Raw genomic sequence first — 25,598 nt, forward strand, 5'->3', positions numbered from 1 at the left:
CGGAACAATCGAATTTCGATTCTTTTGGCTTGATCATGGCGATTGGATCATGTCGATTGGACCGTGTATGGTGGTATGCGATCGTCACTTCAGTCTGGTCAATTTTCTGGTCATTTTTCGTCCAAGCTGAAGCATAGGCGCTTCGCTCGCTTGGTGGATAAATATGAAAGTATATGGATGTTTAGATGTCAACGGTTACGGAATTGAATAAGATTTGTTTGGGAGATAGATGAAGTACCAGATTACTTAACACATTGGGTACTTCTCATTAAATAGGTACATATATATAACAACAATCTTCCCGGCATATAATCCTTTTTTTGTTTCATTTTTACGAATAAAACGCCCAAAACGGCTAAAACATCATCGTCTGTCACCGGTGACGCCATGGCTTCAACTGAACGTTGCTGCCGATTGGACAATTCAAACGTTGTGTGTGTGGTCTCTATGGACAAACTGCAGATTGGATCAAGCTACAGCGTCATGTCGATTGGACGATAGAAAGTATGGTGTATGGCCAGCATAAGTCTACCTTTTTTCCTAAAAGACAAGTTACTTTAGAAAATGTTTTGTCTATTATTTTCTTGTTATATTATAAAGATGGTTTAGCTGTCTGGCCGTGAAAGCGCAGCAGACAAACGATTGCATTAATTAATATCAAATATAGTAAATGTAAAATGTTATTTGCAAACATATTGTTTTATTTAGAACGCGTGAAAAATACCTATCAATTTCAATCAGTCAATTTTAAGCAAATAACAATTAAAAATTTATAGTGAGGGTAGCTGAATAAAGAAATAGCTGCTAAATGAGCCACCCTTTAAGTGCTGTCTTATCACAAACTGATAGTGATTAATTAATGGACACAAAAGATAGTTCTCAGCTTTATCTCTCATCCCTTACGCATTTGCATGTATAATTAATGAATCAACGTGTTTATACAATCATTAAATATATTTGGTAGCAAAAAGAGGTTTAGGGTTCGCCAAGTGTGATACTTAAATTACCAAACTTTTTTTATGGTAGGATAATGTTATGATTGATTAAAATTAAAGACTTGAAATTGAAAATCCTGCACGCTCGCCTGGTCTCGAGCGCACGGTTTATCGATTTGAATTCCGAGGTACTCGCCACTGAGCCACCACTGCTTTTGCTGCTTTTAGCATAACCACTGCTACTGCTGTCAGCTATATCATTGCCAAAACCTTGAAAGCGTCATAGTTTATCAGTAAAGTGTACCAGTAAAATGTATAGATTGTAGGATACTGTCGTGATAATGGAATCAATAAAACCTAGATAGACATTCGTGAATGAACTATTGTGTAGGTATATTCATTAAATTCCGAGCTCCGGTGACAACGCATCAATCATTCCACGAGGTTGGGGGTGAATGACAGCGATGACGTAGCGAAATGCCGTATTGCATGTTACGTAGCTTTTGTAATAAGGTAAAATTCGATTTACATTGCTGCATTTGTTACAATTGTCGTGGAAATGCAATTCGTCGGTAGTACATGAGCAGTAGTGTACTGCGATTGTAGGTTTATGTTTTGTGTAGGGTAGTAATGTATATCTAGATAGCATTGCTGTTTTAGTTTGGATGTACGATTTGTTGTCAAAACATAAGAAGCAGTGTAGTGTGCAGCTTTTTGTTTGGATAATTCGTGTGCCGCTTGTAATTATAAAAGTGGTTATACAATGCTCGATATAATAGAAGTAAAGCGTAATGTTGCATACAATGATAACATAGCTGCTGCCTATACATAGTTTCAATATTCAAATTAAAATCGTATTATTACAAGTAACTTTATAAAGTTTAACGATTTCATTCTAAGAAAATAAATAATGAAGAACGTTATAATATTTATAAAACATATCAAGAAAGCTCGTTTAAAAAAAGAACAATTAATCTTCAAATAAATTTACCGCAAGATAAGAAACCGTGTTAATTTATATATTGTTTTAAATAAATTGCAGCAAAAACTAAAGTACCACTCGCGAAGAAACCATAACCGTGAATAAAAATTGAAAATTGCAAAACGTAAAGGTGTATCAGGATAATGAGCATAGCGATTAGCGTTTTGTAGCTTTCGCGACTTGACCCACTTTGTCTAAAACATAACAAAAATCCGTTTCGTAGTTTTAAAGAACTACGAAACGCATACAACATAGGGACAGAGAAAGCGACTGTTTTATACTATGTATTGATGAACTGTAGTGTCACAGTAAATAGAATATAAACAGTACAGAAACTCTTCAAACAGCGCACAAAATGTCATGTAAAGGTTACGCAGTAATGGCAAATCAAAGATTTACCAAGTAGCAACTTCAATGGTACTTAGATTTATATTATAAAGATAAAAACGTTTCAGGTAATGGTAATAATGAGATCATCTATAATCAGGTTACGATTAACGCATTGCAGCTAATGTGGATCAGTGTGCTATGTGCTATGATGGTGAGGTGAATGACAGCGCAAGGATAACGCTGCCGTAACAGTATATCGGCTGTGCGATCGCAAGCGCATGTCTTGCATTGAACAATATAAAAATTAGGGTCTGGTTACGATGATAAGCGGAGCGATAGTTATTGGAATAGCGATTAAATGGTAGGAGGTATAATGCAGTTTGTTTTCGGGGATGGTTTTGTCGTATGGTTATTTTATATCAGGTTAAGGTGATGGCATGTTAGTGAGCGACGCTAAAAGCGAGAGCGATTTAGGTAGCGATATTGAATGATTGAAATTAAAAACAATATTTTGTCTCTTTAGGTTAATAAGGGTAGATACGAAACGAGGCGGCTGGAAGTAATATTATTTAGAACTAGCGGTCCGCCCCGGCTTCGCCCGTGGTACATATTTACGTTTTCTCTACATAAAAACCATCCTCGTACTTCAAGGAATATAATAAAAAAAGAATTATCGAAATCGGTTCAGCCGTTCTCGAGTTATGCGCTTACCAACACATTTTGCGATTCATTTTTATTATATACTAGCGGTCCGCCCCGGCTTCGCCCGTGGTACATATTTACGTTTTCTCTACATAAAAACCATCCTCGTACTTCAAGGAATATAATAAAAAAAGAATTATCGAAATCGGTTCAGCCGTTCTCGAGTTATGCGCTTACCAACACATTTTGCGATTCATTTTTATATATAAGAAGATTATATATTATATATAAGAAGATAAAGTGTGTTCTGTGGTAACCTTATTAAACTATATCCTATGATATGATATGATGGTCGGTTCATTGTTACATTAAATACAATGCTAGATAATCGTAGTTCGTGGAAGAATTTAAATATCAATAACAACTCTGCCACTAATAATTAATGTGATTTGATTTGAATGTGGCTGTGATTATTAAAGAATAATAAACCATAACAAGTTATCATAATTAATAATTATACTAGCGATCCGCCCCGGATGTTAGTGTACCTACATATTATAGCACTCCGAGATCACAAGCAAATCAAATAGTGAAAGAATTTTTGAAATGTATTGACTACTGAGATTAGCGCGTTTTTATATTACCTGGTATAGATTCAAAACTTGTAATTTTTTCTATTAATACACTCTGTAGATAAGGTAATTACAATGTAAAACGTATAAACATATGTACATAGTAAAGTAGCGATAGAGTAATGTTACGTTCATAATTCTTTATCAATCAGCATATTATTGTAAAAAAACTGGGTCGATTGTGTAGTTTCTGTTGAAACGTGTAGTATTTGCAATGTGATAAATGTGCAATGCTTTAATGCGGAAAACATTACAACAATATTTCATCTATAATATGTATTTTATTTTAAACTGTCGGTCCGCCCCGGCTTCGCCCGTGGTACTTGTTTATGTTTTCTTTCCATAAGAACCATCCTCGTACTCCAAGGAATATTATAAAAAAGGATTATCGAAATCGGTTTAGCCGTTCACACGTGATGCCGTGACAATGCGAAACGGGTTTCATTTTTATATATTTTAAATAATTTGTCATAAGGAAATTGGTATCATTTAATGATAAAATGAGCAGCAAAATTGCGTCAAACAACAAATTTTCAAGTTAATATTATTAACAAATCAAATTAAATTTATTATTTTATCATTGTCCTGGCCAATATTTGCTTTGGTGATAGAAGCGTATTAACAGTACCAAAATTATCATAATTATAACATCATTGCCATGTTCGTCTTTGAAAATTATAATTTCTTATGGTTATGATGTTTTTTTTAATATAATTTGGAATTTGGAATTGGAATTAGCTAATTATACTTAGAAAAAAACATTTCACAAAACTTTCGTATATATTCCTACTCGTATTTATATTTGTAGATGTTTCACGAAAATAATATCGTTTCAAATAACAGACGCACGTTTTTTTTGGAAATTGAATTTTAAGAAGTTAAAAATAGTATTTTTCTTGAAATAAACTATCACGTGTGTAAGTATCAAAATAAACAACTACAATAGTTTCCGCTTGTACCGCTAGGTGGCGTACACCGGCCACAAGCGCCATGTACAGTTGAATGTTTTCATCGAGATACAGAATGCCGCGGCCGTTGCGACTTGCGTAACGGAACACGAAGTTGTTGTAACACCGCTACTGAACACTAGATGGCGCTTGTATGACTGTAGATATAAAAATAAATTGTGTATGGGATTTATGCTTGTAGCAATTGTTGTATTGTATATCTAATGAAAGTAGCTGTTGTTTTGACTATGTATTAATAATTAAGTTAACAGAGATAAATATGTAATGTGTATTATGAAATGTATATTGTTTTATACATATAATAACAAATAATATTTTTTTAAACTTATGCATATAATGCAGTACATATTTGGAGTTGACTTTTGTCACTAGATGGCAGTGTGTGTCGTATGAATGAAGATAAATATTGTACAGGTATTCGTATTGTTATGCCGGTATGTAGCAGTACAATTATTCGAGGAAATCGTCGTTTGTCAATTTGAGTTTAAATGGTACATAAGGTTAAATATTTACGCAACCAGCTGCATCGTATTATGATGAGCGACGTTACCTTGGCGATTACAAAAAGCGGTAAATTGTGGTGCATCGATTACCGAACGTGCAACCGGCGTAACTGTGGTAACTGCATAGTATAAAGAGAGAAGTAGGCCTACTCCCGGCGATAAGGAGCGCACGGTACCTAAACTCGTGAGGCGCTGGGTTGTCACCTTGTCACATTGATATTTTAAAAAAATTGTATAAACAAACATCGACCGCTCACAGCAAAGGCACAGCCATCACGTGACCGGTACATGAGTAGAAACCGAGCGGCGTTGTGTGCGTGCGTCAAGCTTGCGTACGTACTTGAACAGAGGGCGTGGCTAAGCGCTACGCGTATATTAACAGCGCGATGTACCTTTGTTCGAAGATAACTTACTTTTCTCTCTATACTATGTAACTGCGGTAACTGTCAGCGGGCGGCCATCTTGTCCGGTTTCCCGCCAATTGGATGATTGCGCGGGAGAACCGGCCGGCTCGTGTCAAGGTGACGTTTGTATTATTTCGCTTCACCTTTGGGATTTTAACGTTGATTGCTATTAAGGTATGTGTGTAGTGGAGAATATTAATTTTTATTGTTATTGTGTCTAGTACTTGTATACTTACCGGCCGTTTGATTGTCAATTGATATAATAAAACCAGTTAAACTTGAACTTGTTAAGGTTTGGTTTGGTTTGAATTAGTTAAGCCGGAACTTATGAATCTGTTATTTGTTAGGTTATTTAGTAAGCGATTTGTAATTTAATTAATGAAATCATGTACATTCTTCCTCATAAACTTTCACGTTTATTTACGTATGTATGTACGTACATACTACTTAGAATAACCTAACTGTGCATCGATACGCCTAAATGTTTTATCAGCAATACATTTTATGTACATTCATTCATATTTATTTCCCCGATCCTTAGAGAGCCGAAGAGCCGATATAAACACGTAGGGCTCAAGTTAAATCGATTATGTTTAACGTCTGAGGGACCCAGCTACGTTGGAACGGCGGTAATCGAATGTAGGGCTGCGAAATTGGTATGTTAAATTTTATGAGGTTGAGGTGTATTTGATAATAAATATTTTGTTTATGTATTCGAAATAACTAACTACATATTTCGAAAGAAAAAAAAGCATTTTTTTATAATTGGATTTTTGTAATTCTTTTCCGAGTTATTTCTACTTACTACAAGTTGTTTAAATATTAACGATTAAAGTTTCTTTCATTAAGTCGGTTTTGTTTTTACTTTTTAATTATTTATTTATAATCTTTATTGCATACAAAAATATATACAAATTATAAAGCATGACATTTGATGCAAAAGGTGGTTTTATTGCTTACAAGCAATTTCTTCCCAACATCCTTTTATAGTTAATTAAAAAATTTAATTATAATATATCGGTAAGTTTAACCCTTTAACGCGCCAACCATAATCGTTATACACACATACCTACTCATTTCATCTTTGATCATACAGAAACCCTGATTGAGTAGCGCGTAAACTAATTCCTCTCAACAATTTCGATTCGACATTCCCTTTGATGTTTAAAGGATACTTCAAACTTCTGGGTAATTGTTTAGGTGGAATTTGTGTTAAGTGATAGTCCTAGTTTAGTTATTGTGTTATTATTATAAACCTAAAAATTCAATTTTTTAGAAATTAAAGATTTTAACGGATTTTAAACGCGATTTATTCATTATGTATATTATTATTTATTATCACGATGTTTCGCACACTTTGCAGCGAGTGTGGTCACGGGGAGACTAAGATGTTATACGTCTTATTATACGTTTATTTTTTTTCAACTAGGTATGCTCATTTTGGAATTGACTTGCAATCATTGTTCTCTATAGCATTTGGATACCAATACTATATACCTACTTAATTAAGAAAAAATATGACGCAATCATAAAGGTATTATACTTCTTTAACCGTATTGCTTTACTCAAATAAATTATTCAATAATAAATTCATACTGACCGGTTACAGTCTTATTTTGGAAGTCGGCATATAAGCAAGTAAAAATATGTAGTAAGTAAGGTATGCGAAACTGAGAGAATCTCAATGAAATTTCATGTGAGTAATGTATACTGTAATTATTCGTTATTACGTAAATCGCATTTTTCCTCCATACACGGTGAACACGTGTGCCAACATGATCGCATTGGCCTATATATGGGTTACCATAAATGCGTGATTCTTTAATTCCTGACACTAGATGGTGTTGAAAATCATTTTTAATTTACTTTGAGCTTCTACTATTTACTGCTTTCCACCAAAACCAAAAGAGATTAGCTCTTACTAGTAATTGTAGTCCTATTTCTATATGCATAGAAAACGAATTCTGCCGGTGTTGTAGTTGAACAAAGTGTTCAGTGAAAGAGCAAGTATCAACTTTACGGATTACTAATTTGATGACATTATTACAGAATTTAAAAAAATCAAAGCCAACCTTTCAAGAAAGCAAGAATTAGCATTTATGTCATCTCATATATCTCAGAAACTTTCTTCCTTGTGCAGTTTAAATTACTGCCTCAAAAAATTCTGCCTACAGTCAATTGTTACTATCACCGCATAAAGGAAATCACACTAGCGCATAAACATTGTCAGATGAGCACTTATCGTTGACAATGTTGACACCCCATGTTCTATTCGTGGACGTGGACCCTCCTTAACCTTGAGGCTCGTTAACGGGTTAGCTGGATGGATGAACTTATATAAGCCCGGTAGTGAGATGATATGGTTATGAGGAGATTTGTTTGTGTGGTTTATGATCTCTGGCTGCTGTTTGATACAGTTCACCCAGAATACAGGTTAAGGTGTGGAATGTGGATGATATGTCTAACCTGTGCAAGAAAAAATTACTAAACTATACAATTTGGCTTATGGAAGGTACAAGGTACTTCTTTTTCTTTCAAGACATATGTTGATATGGAGTTTGTGTTTTAGAGAAGGTACTTATTAAATGATGAAGCGAAGCAAATAGATAATAATGTGCTTCATTCAAAAAGCTTTTGTAGTCGTATTAAATGAGTACTAAAATGATATAAAAATCTAATTACGATGATGAACAGTAATACCTGCTTTGATCATGGAAATATATTTAATAGGTATCAAAGGCTAACGAATCAAATATATTTTTGACTCTGGAATGAATTGTATGACATAAAAGGTTATGAAAAGATTAAAAAAATTGCTTATTAATAAAGCGATGCCACTCAAGTTATAACACAGAAGCTATGGAACATGAAAGCAATGCAACATCGGCGAATAGAATTTTAATTAACGGAATATTTTTCAGGCGTATGCTTTAAACGATGGAGGTAAAGCATTCTTCGCTTTTTTGTGTTCGTGCTCTATGAGAATCTGGTGGCGGATATTGACTGGGTAGTGTAGTAAAGGCAAATACAGTAAAAGCAATATAAAAGGGGATAGTATGATGTATCTTCGTACTTGTCAGTATGTAGATTAAACTCGAGAAACGAGACGAGATAAAACTGATACTGTCTGGTGAACTGAACTAGTATTTATCTTGTGATCACATAATTTCGGGTTATCCCTTCTTGATAAGGAAGAAATATTATTGTATATTTGCACTATTCATATAATTGTATCTCTTTTATGTTCTTTGCAAAGAAAAAGTAATGCCCAGCGTTCAATTACCGTATCACTTCGTCTTCATTCATTTGTAAAACTTACAAATCAATCTAAATACTACAAAGTTACGTTTTATCCGCATGTTCATATTGCATATTGACTAGTCGATATTTAATTAACCGTAGCTAGTAGGTAGTGGGAATGAATTTGGAAGGCTCCGCTCTGTTGTGCTTGGCACTCGACCAAATTGCTCTCGGATCATATTTGATACGATGCTAGCGGAACTGTCCTCGAGGTATCGGAATTAATGAGGGCAAAAAAATTACGGGAGTATAATGTAGCAGTTGGTGTCAGAAGTGGGATGGTAATGGGGATTTTAGTCGATATTTTTTGTAGTTAGTAGTATCACAGTAAAGGAGTTATGGTGTGCCAGATATTCTGGTGAAATGATAGTAGTTCTATACGTTTATGTTAATGACCAAAATACTTGAAATATATGACACTTGCAGGATATTTTTTTCAATTACAGCAAGATCAGATAAATTATTATTTGAAGTCTTTTGAAGCATGTCTTTAATATGTAATACTTTTTATCAGGGGTCTATTCTCCGTAAAAGGTCAGAATGATTTAAAACAGTACTGTAAAACCGTTTAGATCTAAGATTTACGACGTCTAGGTATTTTAATATTCCGTAAAGGAGCACAACATTATTCCACCTGACGTTCGCAACGAAGACAAATATTTTGATACGCGACCAACTTCACGCCGGTCGCGTATTCTTATCACGTTGCAGTTGAATCGTGCCAGACAAATGCAGTTTAGAATTGTTTGCCAGTCTGGTGAAAAGATTGGAATGGCAAGGATTTGAAGACGTGGACTTGATTTGAGCTTCTTGTTTCGGATTATGTACGGTTGAGTTTACATGTCTAGTTCTTCTTATATTTAAGTTTCGTAAATAAACATGTTCTATTTATAAATTGCATTTTACAAAAATGTTACGAAAGGCCTACAGGTAGATATACTGGATCTTATGCGGTAGCTTGTATTTCGGAAGCGTCGAAGTGATTATATTATTATGTGTTAAGTTTAAGGTGTCTTGATATACTGTTGGATTCTTCAGTTACATTATTGTAAAGAAAATTAATACAATTAAGTTACAATATAGGGGAAAAACTAATTGTATGATATTGTTAGGCGCTGTACAGTGTACAACTAATAAGAGCACTAACCATAATGCCTAAAGCGTACTTAATGTGTTCACGTTACCCGTTTATGTGTGAACTAAACGCAAAGGCTTCAGCGGAGGTAGTGAGGCGGTTCTGAAATATCGATGAAAGAGTATGGTAACTTTATCGCTTCGAAGTTAGTGCGATCAATCCGTCGTTATCCAAACCATTTAATTTTTTGTATTGCAAACTTCAGAGTGGTCAAATTATTTCGATGAATGAGTAGGTACCTATCGCTGCAAAGTTAGATCGATCCATCTGTCCTTCTCTATAGCCTATCCTCTCGACTCGTTGCAAAATTCAGAGTGGTCAATTTGACGTGAACTGTAAACAGCGCGAAGGTCGGAGACAGGATGGCTCCAATTATTCACTGGAGTGGCTTGATGGGGTGCCGATTGGATATCTAACTAGCGTTGCGTAAAGGATGGATTTGTTTTTGTTGTTTTGTTTGTTTATGTATTGATGTAATCGGGTGATTAATGCTGGTTCTATATAATAAGTATTCATAAACAGCTAATATGTAGAAAGATTTAAGAAATTGTTTGGTAATATGTTAGACCAAAATGGGTATGTTCCTAAAGGAAACTACAGCTTATTTATGGGTTTATTGTATTATTATGTATTATCAGAGAAACTTGACAGATTGATACAGATTACTCGAAATGTTGAAAATAATTCATCTTTCTAAGTTTCTTATCCACCACTAAAAGCATTAATATAATTGTAAATTCCTCGACACAGTAAAATGTTAAAGTGACGCGACGCCCTTTTGTTATTTGCTCTCGGAGCTTTTTAATTTATGTAACGAAGACAAATGAAGCTCAGCATTATGGCACAGTCGGCTACTGTCCATTAAGATGATTGAGCTGTGTGTTAAGTAATGATTTGTTGTACCTAAGATGTATTTATGATCGTTTACTTGGGTCTTAGCTAAAGCTATACCTGGTGTGCTATATGAGGTAGGGAAATTAGTTGCTATTTCATACGCGTAGTGAGATAGTGATCTCGAAGGACCATAGTTGACAAACTACATATAAAATTAAAAAAATATATTTTAATGACGTAGATATTTCAGTTTTATTGAGGGAGATATGTTGAAGTAGGTATGTAATAAGAAATTTTTGAATGTGATATATTAATATTTGGTGGATATAAAAATATTATTGTCGTTTTTAATAAAAGTAATATATAAATCTATGAAATGTTTTTATAATTATTATGAAAACTTTCAAAGAATTTATACAATAATAGCGTGTAAGAATTTATTAAATTAATTATTCAAGTGATATTAAACTTCAATTGTTTAACTTATATGGCTTAATATAATAGAAAATTATTACCTACTAGCGGTCCGCCCCGGCTTCGCCCGTGGTACATGTTTACGTTTTCTCTACATAAGAACCATCCTCGTACTTCAAGGAATATAATAAAAAAAGAATTATCGAAATCGGTTCAGCCGTTCTCGAGTTATGCGCTTACCAACACATTTTGCGATTCATTTTTATATATAAGATTAAATAATGTATAGGTACATAATCGATTTAAATATGAGGTAATGCGAGTTTTATTACAATGAAAATAAATGAATTTAAAAAAGAAAGTAGTGTGGCGCGGACGTGCGAGCAATCGTGACTTCCGATACAATTGCGTGTTTCAAATTAATCATGCTAAAAACGTAAATGAAATATTTTTATGTTCCAGTACAATTTGTACTAGAACCGAAATTTAAAAGTGTCTTTAGCATAAAACAATTTAACTTGAGGATTAACACGATAGCGGAATGTTTTTCACTTGTACTGTGCAATAAATTTCGACTCGAATAATAACAGTGATGAACACGTCATTATGTACCTTCTAAGTAGACTGGCTAATAATCTACCTAATTTCCTCTATTCTCATCACAATCAAATACCTATATTTTTTCCCATTTTCGCAACATTTCATTGATTTTCATATTTGTTGTAGCGTAATTGCCGATTGGTAATGTCTTTTCAATTCGTACATTGCAATTGTCTTTCTTGGGATTAACGTACAAACAAAAATTTCAACTTTATAAGATTCTCAAAGCCTGTGTGAACGTTGAACACGATATAAGTAGACATCCAACGAAGCGAACGCAAGCAAATTGGATGAGCATCACAAAATGTCAGCAATTAACGCGCGCTCGTTTGTGCTGACTCGATTATACGTGTTTGGTGATTCGATTGTGATGAAATTTTATGTTTATTTTAATGTTGTGAAGGTGGTGATGTTAATAGGTACCTTTTGTATAGAGAAGGTTCTGGAGAATGTATGGAAGGAGAGAAGAGGTTTTTATAGGTCGATAGTTTTATAGGTTATTTGTTTATTTCTGTTACAAAATGTTATTACTAATTAAGTTAATACAAAGAGCTATTACTGATCAGCATTTCTAATATTTTTCGAATAAGTTAAGCTATATTATAGCACTCAATCGAAGAGGAACCGGGGCGATCGACTTGTGTCATGACCTTCTACAAATCTAAATTATTTGTTTAAACAAATTGAATTTAAGAATATAATATAGCGAGAAGAATGCTTCTTCATTTGTCTAATGGAATCACGTATATTTCAAAGAATACCTATATTCATTATTCAAATTACTTTCATATTTATTAAGAAAACTTCACATATAAAGTGCCTACCGTTCACTCTTTTCTTGATATTATATTTTAAAAGAGTAAAAGTGTTTCTTATCAATTATATTGGACGCAGGCAACTGAACATGTAAACAAGTAATGTAAACAAACAAACGATTAGCTGATATATCGTCCGATAGCAGACGGGTTTGACGCCGCCTGTTTATATCTCTGGTCGATGTGTAAATATACTAGCTGTACCCCGCGGTTTTACACGTATAAGCCCTATTGGTCTTAGCGTGATGATATATAGGCTATAGCCTTCCTCGATTAATGGGCTATCTAACAGTGAAATAATTTTTCAAATCGGTCCCGTGGTTTCTGAGATTAGCGCGTTCATATGAAAAAACTTCTGCTTTATATTGTTATTTCTTTGTATAAATATAAAGACGGGATCGATGTCTGTACATTGAAGGTGAACTAAAGTATTCATATAAATGTTATTAGTGTTATGTCGGTTCGTGTAACTTTGCCAGAGACATGATGATGATTGATTTATTATACGAAAAGGGTACACTATACATACCTACTATGGATATAATTGAAGTAAAAATAAATGTTTTGTTTTGAACAAATTCTAGTTTGTTTGAGTGTTAATCGAAATTTTGATTGAGCTTTCATAGTTTTGTATTTCAGCTGCATAAAAATATGACGCGAGTTTCATAAAAATGCGCTATAGTAGAGCAAATTCTGTTTGATCTCTATTCCATTACATTGCTATATGAGACAGAGGTCATATTATATTTGTCACGTTTAAAACGAAGTGAAGCAAGAATATAATAATATACAAGTGAGATGTATGATTATAACTATATTACTGGCTCTTGCTAAATCTATCTATACTTATAATAAATCTGTAGAGAGGCCAATTCTGTACATGAAATATATTTAAAAAAAAACTATGAAGGGGTGATAAGGGATCGCTACTGATGCCAAAAATGCAATCAGTAAAATTTTTGTCTGTCTGTCTGTCTGTCTGTCTGTCTGTATATTCGCTATAGAAACAGAAACTACACGACGGATTTTAACCAAATTTGGCACAATTATTCTTCATACTCCTGGGCAGGTTATAGTAAAAGAATCATGTAAATCGGTGTAGAAACACCAAAGTTATACATGAAATACGCAAGTAATCGCGCGTGAATACAGAATCATGCCATAAGGATTATTTTTGTGTATCAGTTGCCGCGTTCGACGCGCTTCGCGGCGGGAGCTATAAAAAGGCGGCGGGTCTGCACCCGTTTCGCGTTGTCACGGCATCACGTGGGAACGGCTGAACCGATTTCGATAATTCTTTTCTATTATATTCCTTGAAGTACGAGGATGGTTCTTATGTAGAGAAAACGTAAATATGTTCCACGGGCGAAGCCGGGGCGGACCGCTAGTTGTATATAAAACCTTCCTCGAGAATAGATAAGAAAAATCTCATCAAAATTAATTGCGTAGTTTTAAAGATTATTATACATAGGGACAGACATACAGCGACTTTGTTTTATGTATATAGTGATTTGCAGTAGCAATATTGCGACCGTTAAACATACGTGATATAATTACGTGCAGACTGGTAAGATAAATATTTCTATAATATACGAACGGATATAGCTATGTACCTACATTATATTAGAGAATTACACAAAGGAACATGTTGTAAGGAAAATGTAATGTATGCTTCATTTATAAGACATTTTGTATGACAAAATCAACATACGATCGTATTCTGAGATCCAATACCTACTCTTGGTTGTATAAAGACAATGAATTCGAATCAGTACGTACATATCCTCAAAATATGTATGATAGCGTGGATAACGTGGGGGCGCCCTCTTTAAGAATATTTAACTTTAATAATATATAGAAACTTTAATAATATTATCGATATGCTTTCCTAAAGGCAAGCTTGCACACGGAGTTTGGTGAACAATATTTGAATGGAAATAGCTCGTAACTTAAGAGCAACGAGATCTAAACACTGGGGCGTGGCATTCAATGTTTGGTACGGAATTCGGGCGTGTGCCGCACGGACCTTCCGCGCGCCAGCAGCGTCAGTCGCGTACTGAGGCGTTGGCGCAGTGTTGCCACATGCCAAATCGATAAATCTGGATATAGTAGTCTAAAAATCTGTATAAAATCTGTATGAAATCAAACCGTAAGCTGTTTAAAATCTGAATGGTATGTTTGTTAAAGAAAACATTGGATTGTACTTAAAACTTTATTGATTAAAAAAATACATACTTTTATTCATTTTATTAATCAATTTCTTGTGAACATTGAGCTTAAAACATGGCTCGTTATTCAATAATTGTTTTGTCAAAATTAGCCCCTCCATCGTTTCGGTGCCTAAATGGTTCCTGGTTTTTGTTTTAATTAAATTAATAGATGAAAAAATCCTTTCATGTAATCAGAAAACGTAGTCGACTCGTAATCATCGTAATGAACGAATGATTGATTTGCAAACATTAAAAAGAAACAAATACATTCATTCGTTAACAAAATACATGTTTCGGGAAATCCCCAGAAGAATATACAATTATTGTTTGTTTGTTCCGAGGGAAATCCCCGATGTACGCCATGAATGTTGCCGGATTTAAACAACTGTATAAAAATAATATACTTAGATAATGGATTATTTTATCATAGTAGTGTCCTTATCCAAAAAAGGTTTTAACAAATGTATAAAATTTACTTTGCTTATCAATTATTTTATCATAGTTAGTGTCCTTTACCTAAAATCTGTATAAAAGTAAAGCCAAATCTGTAATCTGTATAGTGGTCTTAAAATCTGTATAGATACAGATAAATCTGTATATATGGCAACACTGCGTTGGCGTGTTGCACGCGCTTTCCATACTCGCGATTTCAAATTTCGAACACGTGCTTCTGAAAAAAAGTGTTGTGAGTGCAGACTGTGGAATCAGCTCGAATTGAGTTCGATCTGTTTATTTTTTTTTATGACAGTGAAGTGTAGTGTCCTTCCGGCCAGTCTTTCATGAAGACCGACTCGAGAGTTTTAATATACAAGTGTTAAAAAAATATAGTTTGTGGTTTGTATTACATTTGTATCGTTGCGATCCTGTCGGACCGGTTCGTGCGGTTGTTATTTATTCGTACACGGATTAACGCGTAATGAAATTATATTTCATTGATTTTAAAATCGAATGTTACTAGCGTGCGATGCGTTTCGTTTCATTGAGTTTCATTTATTGACGAAAAGGTCTACCTTATTTGGTATTTGCTCACTGTATCTTATCAACGACGTAATGTCTGTATTATCTCTGGTTTATGTGTACACAAATATTTGTCTATGGCATGTCCTGATAACAGCTATAAATGGTAATATTTTGATCTTGAATCAATATGATTTGTTGTATTTTTTAAGGTTATTTTCCGGGATATGTATGAAAACACGATTAAATGGGAAATTTCATATTTATTTGTCGTTATATTACTGTAACTTTGCTTAAATAACTGAGCCTATTATATAAAAATGTTAGCATTAAATTTAACATCGAAAATTTTCTTTCATCTCGCTGAATCAACGAATCTTTATATTTATTTTATAGTTGAACATTTATAAGTTTAATTAAAAATTCGTTTGGCAGGAAAATCGTTGCGAATTATAAAGCTCTTTCATAAGCCGTTCAAGGCATTTCCCATTTAGATAACTTTAAATTATTTTCAATTAAGTTGATTAATAACAAGCTTTACGAGAAACACGTGGAAATTATTGCAGCAAACGTTTAGTCATTAATTACTTGTGCACTTAGACTTATCTTTACTTAACTGTGCTAATTGGTTATATGCACATACATACACACAAACATACATGCATACGTATATGCATGTGTGCATGTGGGTACCTCGGCCCAGTTGGAAATTGTATGTTTTGCACTGAAAGTAGATCGATTATGATTTAGATATGTGTAGTGATAATTATATACTGGATTATCTAGTCTAGATATTGGTTTAATGAGGGAACGTGATCATTGGGTAGGATTTATATAGAAAATGGCTACGATTATTATTAATATCAAGAAGGAGAAATTAAAAAAATAGACCGTTCAAGTCTATTACTCAATGAGAGGTCACTTCCTGCTGCTGTAATATTTTACTGTATAATTACCAACGGTTAAACGTAGGTCTAAGGGGTAGGTAGGTATACTATCTTTACCAAAAATAACAAACTAAAAATGAATACAAAAACAGAGTATTAAATTAATTAAAGGAATGTTTTAAAAATAATACCAACATACCAGCTCGCAAACGTATTAAAATCTATAAGAGCTGTAAGCAAAGTTGTGCAGTATGAGAAATCAATAATAGTTAGATATACAACGGGAATCGAATGGTCTGAACTCCAAAACAGAAATTAGTTGAGTAACTAAAGCGCTAAATATTCAAAAGGACATTATGCAGAAATTCTGCGGAACGCGGTGCAAATTGGTTTTCCTTTCTTCCCGTATTCCTAATAGGCAATAATACGTAAACTTTGCTATGTGAAGTTTGGGAATAATTAACACTAACTTTTGCTCGTGGCATCGTCTGTAAAATAAGTATCTACATATGTATAACAATAAATGATCATAAGTATGTGTAATGTGTATCTAAATACATACATTAAAGATGTGCAAGGCTTGTAAGGAAAAAAAAACACGCATGATAAGTGCTTATTTTAATTGGAATAATAGTATGTGCGCAATCAATGCAATAGGCTATGTTTTATCGTTTATTTAAGTAAAAAGAAAATGTGAGTTTAATATAGACTAGCAGTTACACATATGTACAACAACGTCGTAGAACAAATAAGATTTGTTTTCGGCGGTCGTAATTAGATTTTCTTTTGAAGGTGCGTTATATTTAATATATTGCAAAGGGCAAAATGTTGTACCAGGGATTTACTATCAAAGTTATACAGTAAACAGTTATCTCTATCTCGATTATTCTAGAGCAAATGTTGTGGTTTAAATTTAGAAAGAATCGGACAAAACTCGAACAAGTCAATAGAAAAGAATTGTGTAGTTGAGAAACGTTTGTAGTTGGAGGGATTTATTTTGTTTCGCTTTGAACAAAGCTAAGGTACAAAAGCTCACGTGTAGGTACTAGTTTGAAATTTATAGAGAAATGTTTATTTTGAGAGAACTGAGGGGCTTTTATAGTTTTACTAGCTGCGCTCCGCGGTTTTACCCGCGTGTCTCCGCTCCTGTCGGTCTAACCATGATGATAAATAGCCTATAAGCCTTCCTCGATAAATGGGCTATCTAACACCGAAATAATTTTTCAAATCGGAACAGTAGTTACTGAGATTAGCGCGTTCAAACAAACACACTACTTATTCAGCTTTATAAAATTAAATAATATTAATATATCAATGATTTCTTATTATCAGTTTTTTATAATAGTTCGAAATGTGTTCACAATTATTGTATTGGCTATAAATGTGAATAAATAATGTGAAAAAAATAAATTATTTAATAACTGTACACCAGTCCGGAATACCAGGAACACATGAATTTATAAGGATCGCATACATATCTTGATCAATATTTATCATGATGATCGGCGTCTAATTCTGTATGTGCTATATGGTCGTATGCCGTACATGGAGGACGCATTAGGTATGCTAAGCGGCACCTCCTAATGCCCGTGGCGGCCATTTTGAATTACAATCGACGGTTTTAGTGACTGCGTTTGTGCTAGCGTTTAGTGTGAATATGATTGATATTTTTGATTAATCTATCATAGGATAATTAATTTGCAAGGTTTTTCGTATGTAGTTTGAATGACGTGGTTACTGGTATATTGTATATGTAATGAAGTTATCTATTTGTTTAATGAGGGTAGTTTTCTGTATAATATTTGACAGTGATACCTCACAATGATGGGCTTCATAAAGCAGATATATATATTTATCTTTGTAATCATATTACAATTCAGTCCAATGTTTTAATGAACGAAGAGTACGAGCAGCTCAGAGATTTTATGTTCATACTTTATAGATAGACAAAGTCGAGTTTACAGAATATCCTAGAAATAATGGATTCAAGTCAAATAAGTTTAAGCGTGCATTGTCAAGGCAAGGTAATTGATAACATGTATAAATTAAATATGCCGACACAAGAGAAACATAATGATTGATGATATACAAACATAAACGTTATGTTTGTCCAATATAAGTGAACATATTTCCTCTGGAATAATATTATAAACTAGCGGTCCGCCCCGGCTTCGCCCGTGGTACATATTTCGCAATAAAAGGTAGCCTATGTTCTTTCTCAGGGTCTAAAGATTATCTGTGCCAAATTTCATCAAAATCGGTCCAGTAGTTTATGCGTGAAAACCATAAGTACAAACATACCAACATACATACATACAAACCTTTCCTCTTTATATTAGTATAGATAGATAGATAGATATAGATAGATAGATAGATAGATAGATTTATAGATGGCGCGAATAAAGACGTCGGTATGTTGAGTTTAAAACATTTTTAGTCAGTACAAAAAACTAATCATTTTGGATACGAATACGCGCGCCTATATTCGATCTTTGCTGAGACAATAAGCTAGATTTTCTTTTTGACTTCGTTCGTAATGGAAACTCACACAATCCGTTTCATTTCTAAAGAAAATCTGGAGCAAATTATATAATATAGTTTTAATCAGAAAGTCTGTGAGATAATTGAATCGAGGGGTAGGGAAGAGGTTGTTTTGTAGCAAACTCGGGAGACGAAATGAAAAGCCTTTCCAGAATACAAAGTGTCAACTGTGTATGGTTATAACTTTGTCGTTTTCAACAGATTGTATGGTTTTTAACAAGCTTTTATTAGCTTCATCTGTATGTTTGTATGTAAGCGACTCCTTTAGACTCGATTTTAACCCACTCTAAATTTCTAAACAGGCATATTTAATTCAAACTTTGTACACTTATTAAGGATCGCTGACTATAAAATAATTTCACAATTTTAAACGTGTTTTTTAGTTTTTTTTTATACAATATGAATTATTATAGTAAAGCTTTTTTATCAACTTCGTGGGATACAAATTAAAAAGGTAGTGACGATTAAACTAGTTAGTTACTATGTGCGGGGGTTATTGACCTTCATTTTTTCGATGATAATAAACATTTGCATAATGTGTGAATAAAAGATTATATTATGTTTATTTGTTACGTGAGGTAGAGATTATTTTATAGTTATAGGTATAGAATATAGGATTTAGGTAAATGTTAGATTTTATACATATATGTATTTTTTTCTTACTGGTTATGTTATCTAGATACTGTAATATTGTAAAGCTGTTTCTGTAAAAGAGTTTGTTTGTTCGTATGAACGCGCTCATCTCTGGTCCGATTTGAAAAATTCTTTCAGTGTTAGAAAGCTCATTTATCGATGAAGTCTATATCATCACGCTAAGACCAACAGGAGCGAAGATCTGCGGGTAAAACCGCGGGGCACAGCTAGTAAATTATATTTTGGCATGGAGGGTTCATGTTCAAATCTTGCAATTCATAAGGGATAATATACCTGTGTTTAAAAGTAACATAATACTTGTTTTGAAGTAAATATTTATAAGCTACGATACATATTATACAGTAGAGTTAAAAACACATAAACAAACAAGCCAACACACTACAATATCTCATATTCTAATACGTTATTCAATACGGTCCTATAAACGTGCGATCGCGTATTAATTATCGAATTACGTAGTCAATAATTTAATATTGTTGTAATTAATGGTTGGCGCTATAAGCACCTATATACAGGTGTACATATACAGGGTGTCCCACTATTGGTATACTAAGCGCGAAGGAACTTGTAGTTTTGCATACACTGATCACGTAAAAAATACTTTAAAAAAAATTACGTCCAAAATTTTTTGCTACATTTTTCCTGAAAATCCATGTTTTCTTCTCTAGCTTCGCGTAGCCGGCATATACCGCTTCTCTAATATGAGCATTTTATCTATGAAAACATAATCTTAAACGATAGCTCACGTGCTGGTGGCAAAGTTGGGCGGCTCGCTTGTTATGGGTGTACACATAGAGTTTTAAGAATTCATCTATTTGAAAAAAAAATGCGTCTGGAATTTTTTAATTATTTTTTACGTACTCAGCGTATGCAAAACTATAACCTCCTTTGAGCTTAGTATACCAACAGTGGGACACCCTGTATACAGGTTATGTAATTGAATGCTTATAAGCACCTATATATGTATATGTGTATATAATATACAAGTTAGGTTCATGTGTAGTGAGGTAATTGAATGCTTAACGTAGGTGTTTGGTGGTGTTAGGTGTTTTACACACTACGCTTGCTGGGAATATTAATGGGCAGGTAATATTATGTGGAATGTGTAAATGCCTTATGAAGGTCGTTGAGGCTTTGTATGTGAATTTGAACTTTGTGGGATTTGATTTGGATTTTGGATTTGAATTTTGAACGTTGGTATTGTGAATGTAGATGAGTTAAAAAGAAGATTGTCAGATGCAGGTGCAGTTATAGTTTTAGTGGTAGAAAGATCGTGTATTTGTATTTGGTGAAATTATATTTCCAAACCTTATATGGCAGGCGTTATATACATATAGGCTTAGGTAATTTTTAATAACGACACAAGTATATGATATTGCTTCGCTTCGCTAATCGCTGCCTTTAATTTATTTAGATCATTGATTTTTTATGAAATCGTTAGAAAATACACACCTAATACCTATATCATTTTCACAAATATCATCAATAATTTGCCCTACAGTTTTGGTATTTTTGATTCAGCTTTTAGATTTGGTATTTTTTACGTTTAACTGTAGTGATTACGCATTTTGTTAAAATAATACAATCGTCTGCAATCAGCCTAACGCAAATAATAATAGGTACATTGAGGTCGTTAGATTTAATTGCGTCCTACGAGCGCTTACGTCACAGCATTGAGATTCAGCACCCATACATATTTTGTACTTGTCATTTGTAATATTATACACTGTGTTTACATGCAGCTTTGGTTTTGTTTTTATTTTGTTCTGCTGTGCTGTGCAGTTCACGTTGGTTTCTTATTTGAATTATTCAACATAATATGGTTATAAGTTATAATGTTGTTATGAATTAATAAACCGGTTCATATGGGAATATTCTGTTAATTTTATGTTTTATTCTTATGAAAATAATGTGAGATCATGATATTTAATTTTTTTAATGTAAATTTTGTTCAGGTTTGATTAAATCAACAATTATTCGTTAAATTAGCAATTTACGGAGGAATGATATTTATATTTGATACTCACACTGACTCTATTGAATTGTTTTAACAATAATTACTTATCTCTTTGTTAGAAACTGACGAGATTATATAATAGAGCCTCTTCAACATATTCCTAAACGGTGCCAATCATTTATAGCCCAGTCATATTAGGGGTTTCACCTCGGAATGAAAGATAATAAGCTGGAAATTGGTAAAAACCTTTGTTTTGGTACCCTAAATATTGTCTCAAAAGTCACAAATGCTATCGTGTCCGCGTCTTAAGATATTGAAGGTCAAAGGTCACAAAAAACGATTTTTCGCGAATATCTCGGTTCCTATTGCTTAAATGATATTTTCACCTATTATGAAAGTTGTAGAGTATAAAATTCTCTACAACTTTTGTCTAAACTTTTTTTTTATACGATCAACCGTTTTTGAAGTAGAGCGCGAAGAGTGCGCAGCGTACAGTCATATATGAGCTAATGCAGGGTCAAGCGTGAGTTACGGTTATCAGTACGTTGTATAAAGTCAATTATTGACAAAAAAATTATAATTATTAAGCAATTATTCAATTATAGTAGTTATATTATTAATTCTGGATTATCTATTTTAGTTATATTTTAAAATAAAACGACATTATATATGTTTCCTTTAAAACGTGTAAATTTTTAAATACTTATATAACTGGAAATACTTGTCCCTACCCTATGATCATTTCTATTTATAGCCGATTTAAAAAAAGAAAAAAAAGTGTTACTAGAGCATTGGAGAAAATTACCAATTTGGATAAACTGGTGGAAGTATTTCAACAAGAAAACTGCCCCGTACAAACTTTATTTTAAAATGGAGTGCGCATCTTTTTGGCATTATATAATGCTCCAGAATCTGAGGACAACCTTGATTATTTCCGCTACACGCAATTCATCAAATTAACAAAACTAAATAAACCTGTACAATTGTCAACACTTCCACCAACAAGTGTAGCAGCCCGTCAACATATCAATCTCATAATATTATAAATGCGAAAGTAACTCTGTCTGTCTGTCTGTTACTCAATCACGCCTAAACTACTGAACCAATTTACATGAAATTTGGTATGGAGATATTTTGATACCCGAGAAAGGACATAGGCTACTTTTTATTGCGAAATATGTACCACGGGCGAAGCCGGGGCGGCCCGCTAGTGAAAAATAAAGATATATCTAAAATATATTTCCTTACTGTCTTATTATTTTAAAATATAACTAAAATAGATAATCCAGAATTAATAATATACTATAGTTGAATAATTAAATATATTAATTAAGAATAAGTACAGAAATAATGGGCATTGCTTAATAATTATAATTTTTTTAATTATAACCGTAACTCACGCTTGACCCTGCATTAGCTCATATAGTCCGTTTTCTTATGGGAAAAGGTATACATTTTTGAGTAAAGCAATGCCATTTGGTACGAATGTTGTACTCGTCCACCTAAGCCCAAATCGCCCGGTAGCCAGTCTTTACTCCCCTGCAGAAAGGAGGGAGGGGGGGTTATAGAACAGAGCGCCCGGCGCTCCGAAAAAAAATTCTGGCGGAGCCATTTGGACCTTTGAGTCGAGTTTGGTATCGTTTTCAGATAACTAGATGATGCCTGATTCATTCCCCATACCAGTTTTTTAGGTTTCCCTAGCAAAATATGTCACAATCCTTAAAATAAAGAACTTTTGGTAGTGGCAAAATCCAAACAAACCAGTATATTTTCATATTTTTGTATTAAACCTGGTTTATAAAAAAATACTGTTTGAAAGGCCATTTAATGCAGATTATTAAAACATTAACATGTTATATATATTTTACCATTGTCAATGTAAAATTAATTATAGAAAGTATAGTAACGCTCGTTAGCGCAGCATAGGGGACGGCTAATAGACCTGAAAAATAAGCGATACCACAGCGATACTAACAAACAAAAACCAGCCAAGTGCGAGTCTGACTTGTTCATCGAGTGTTTCGTACTTATTTGTCCCATATCATGTTAACTTGTCTGGTAGAACCTCGTTAACTGATACACACACACTTTCGTCTTTATAATATTAGTGTGATTTTAAATCATCTTTAAATTATAAATGAAGTCAGGTAACATTGTTAAAAATAAAGATATATAATAATAGAACGTTTTTGTATTAATAATAATGACAACCACCTCCACAATTACATAATTCGGTACATTTGAGCTGGCATATTCAATCCGGAACTACAAGATTTCACGTACCAACATCTTATCAATTCAAAGCTTCTCTTTTCTTTTTATTACAGATGGGCAAGGAATATTTTGATTTTTTTTAGGCCCCCAAATATATACACTATATACAGCCTGTAAAACTGCCCTTGAGGTGTGTTGTTTAAGGGCAGCTTCTGTGGGAGGCAAATTTTCGATCTGCCTATCTGTGTTTGTTTAAAATTTGTTTGCAACTCTCATTTACTGTCACAGCGGGGTAAGATGTGAAAAAGAAACATGTACTTATAATACTTATAAAAAAATATAAGTTCTGGATAAGAGCATCTTTAAAATATTGAGACCGTCCTTACGCTATCATGCATTGTAATAACAAACTTTTCAATTTCACTGTCTGTATATTTGCCACTGTAAAGTGTTTCAAATCCTCGTGTGACATTCGGATATGCCTTCCATACCTTACTTACTTATACATATACTTAAATGCATGTGTACCTATAGTTCTTTTAGACCTTCTAGCTTTGGAACACACGATATAGTAGTAGAAGCCAAAATAGTGTTAATAAGAATTATTGTTTATAAGAACAGTCGAAAGATATGGCTAGTACAGGATATCGTGTGTTCCAAAGCTAGAAGGTCTAAAAGAACTATAGGTACACATGCATTTAAGTATATGTATAAGTAAGTAAGGTATGGAAGGCATATCCGAATGTCACACGAGGATTTGAAACACTTTACAGTGGCAAATATACAGACAGTGAAATTGAAAAGTTTGTTATTACAATGCATGATAGCGTAAGGACGGTCTCAATATTTTAAAGATGCTCTTATCCAGAACTTATATTTTTTTATAAGTATTATAAGTACATGTTTCTTTTTCACATCTTACCCCGCTGTGACAGTAAATGAGAGTTGCAAACAAATTTTAAACAAACACAGATAGGCAGATCGAAAATTTGCCTCCCACAGAAGCTGCCCTTAAACAACACACCTCAAGGGCAGTTTTACAGGCTGTATATAGTGTATATATTTGGGGGCCTAAAAAAAATCAAAATATTCCTTGCCCATCTGTAATAAAAAGAAAAGAGAAGCTTTGAATTGATAAGATGTTGGTACGTGAAATCTTGTAGTTCCGGATTGAATATGCCAGCTCAAATGTACCGAATTATGTAATTGTGGAGGTGGTTGTCATTATTATTAATACAAAAACGTTCTATTATTATATATCTTTATTTTTAACAATGTTACCTGACTTCATTTATAATTTAAAGATGATTTAAAATCACACTAATATTATAAAGACGAAAGTGTGTGTGTATCAGTTAACGAGGTTCTACCAGACAAGTTAACATGATATGGGACAAATAAGTACGAAACACTCGATGAACAAGTCAGACTCGCACTTGGCTGGTTTTTGTTTGTTAGTATCGCTGTGGTATCGCTTATTTTTCAGGTCTATTAGCCGTCCCCTATGCTGCGCTAACGAGCGTTACTATACTTTCTATAATTAATTTTACATTGACAATGGTAAAATATATATAACATGTTAATGTTTTAATAATCTGCATTAAATGGCCTTTCAAACAGTATTTTTTTATAAACCAGGTTTAATACAAAAATATGAAAATATACTGGTTTGTTTGGATTTTGC

The 25,598-nt window shown here is 33.4% G+C and overlaps 1 protein-coding gene and 1 long non-coding RNA gene across 3 annotated transcripts in view; one reads left to right on the top strand and one right to left on the bottom strand.

Annotated features, from left to right (window-relative positions):
- The window catches only part of LOC149476629 (uncharacterized), a 444,465-nt gene that overhangs the window by 36,024 nt on the left and 382,843 nt on the right, over positions 1–25,598 (bottom strand). The gene's annotated exons all lie outside the window — the stretch shown is intronic.
- LOC149476631 (MAP/microtubule affinity-regulating kinase 3-like) overlaps positions 15,322–25,598 on the top strand; it is a 148,249-nt gene continuing 137,972 nt past the window's right edge. The window contains exon 1 of one of the 2 annotated variants that reach the window (XM_089711883.1): positions 15,322–15,538. The gene's annotated coding sequence lies outside the window, so the exon portion shown is untranslated. The remainder of the gene's footprint in view (positions 15,539–25,598) is intronic. The other variant, XM_089711884.1, reaches the window with a different exon arrangement.

The sequence above is a fragment of the Colias philodice genome, chromosome 27, assembly GCF_061535455.1.
Source record: "Colias philodice isolate Cphi_HAF_F1 chromosome 27, ilColPhil1 Martin Lab GWU primary, whole genome shotgun sequence".
In the NCBI taxonomy this organism is placed as follows: Eukaryota; Metazoa; Arthropoda; class Insecta; order Lepidoptera; family Pieridae; genus Colias; species Colias philodice.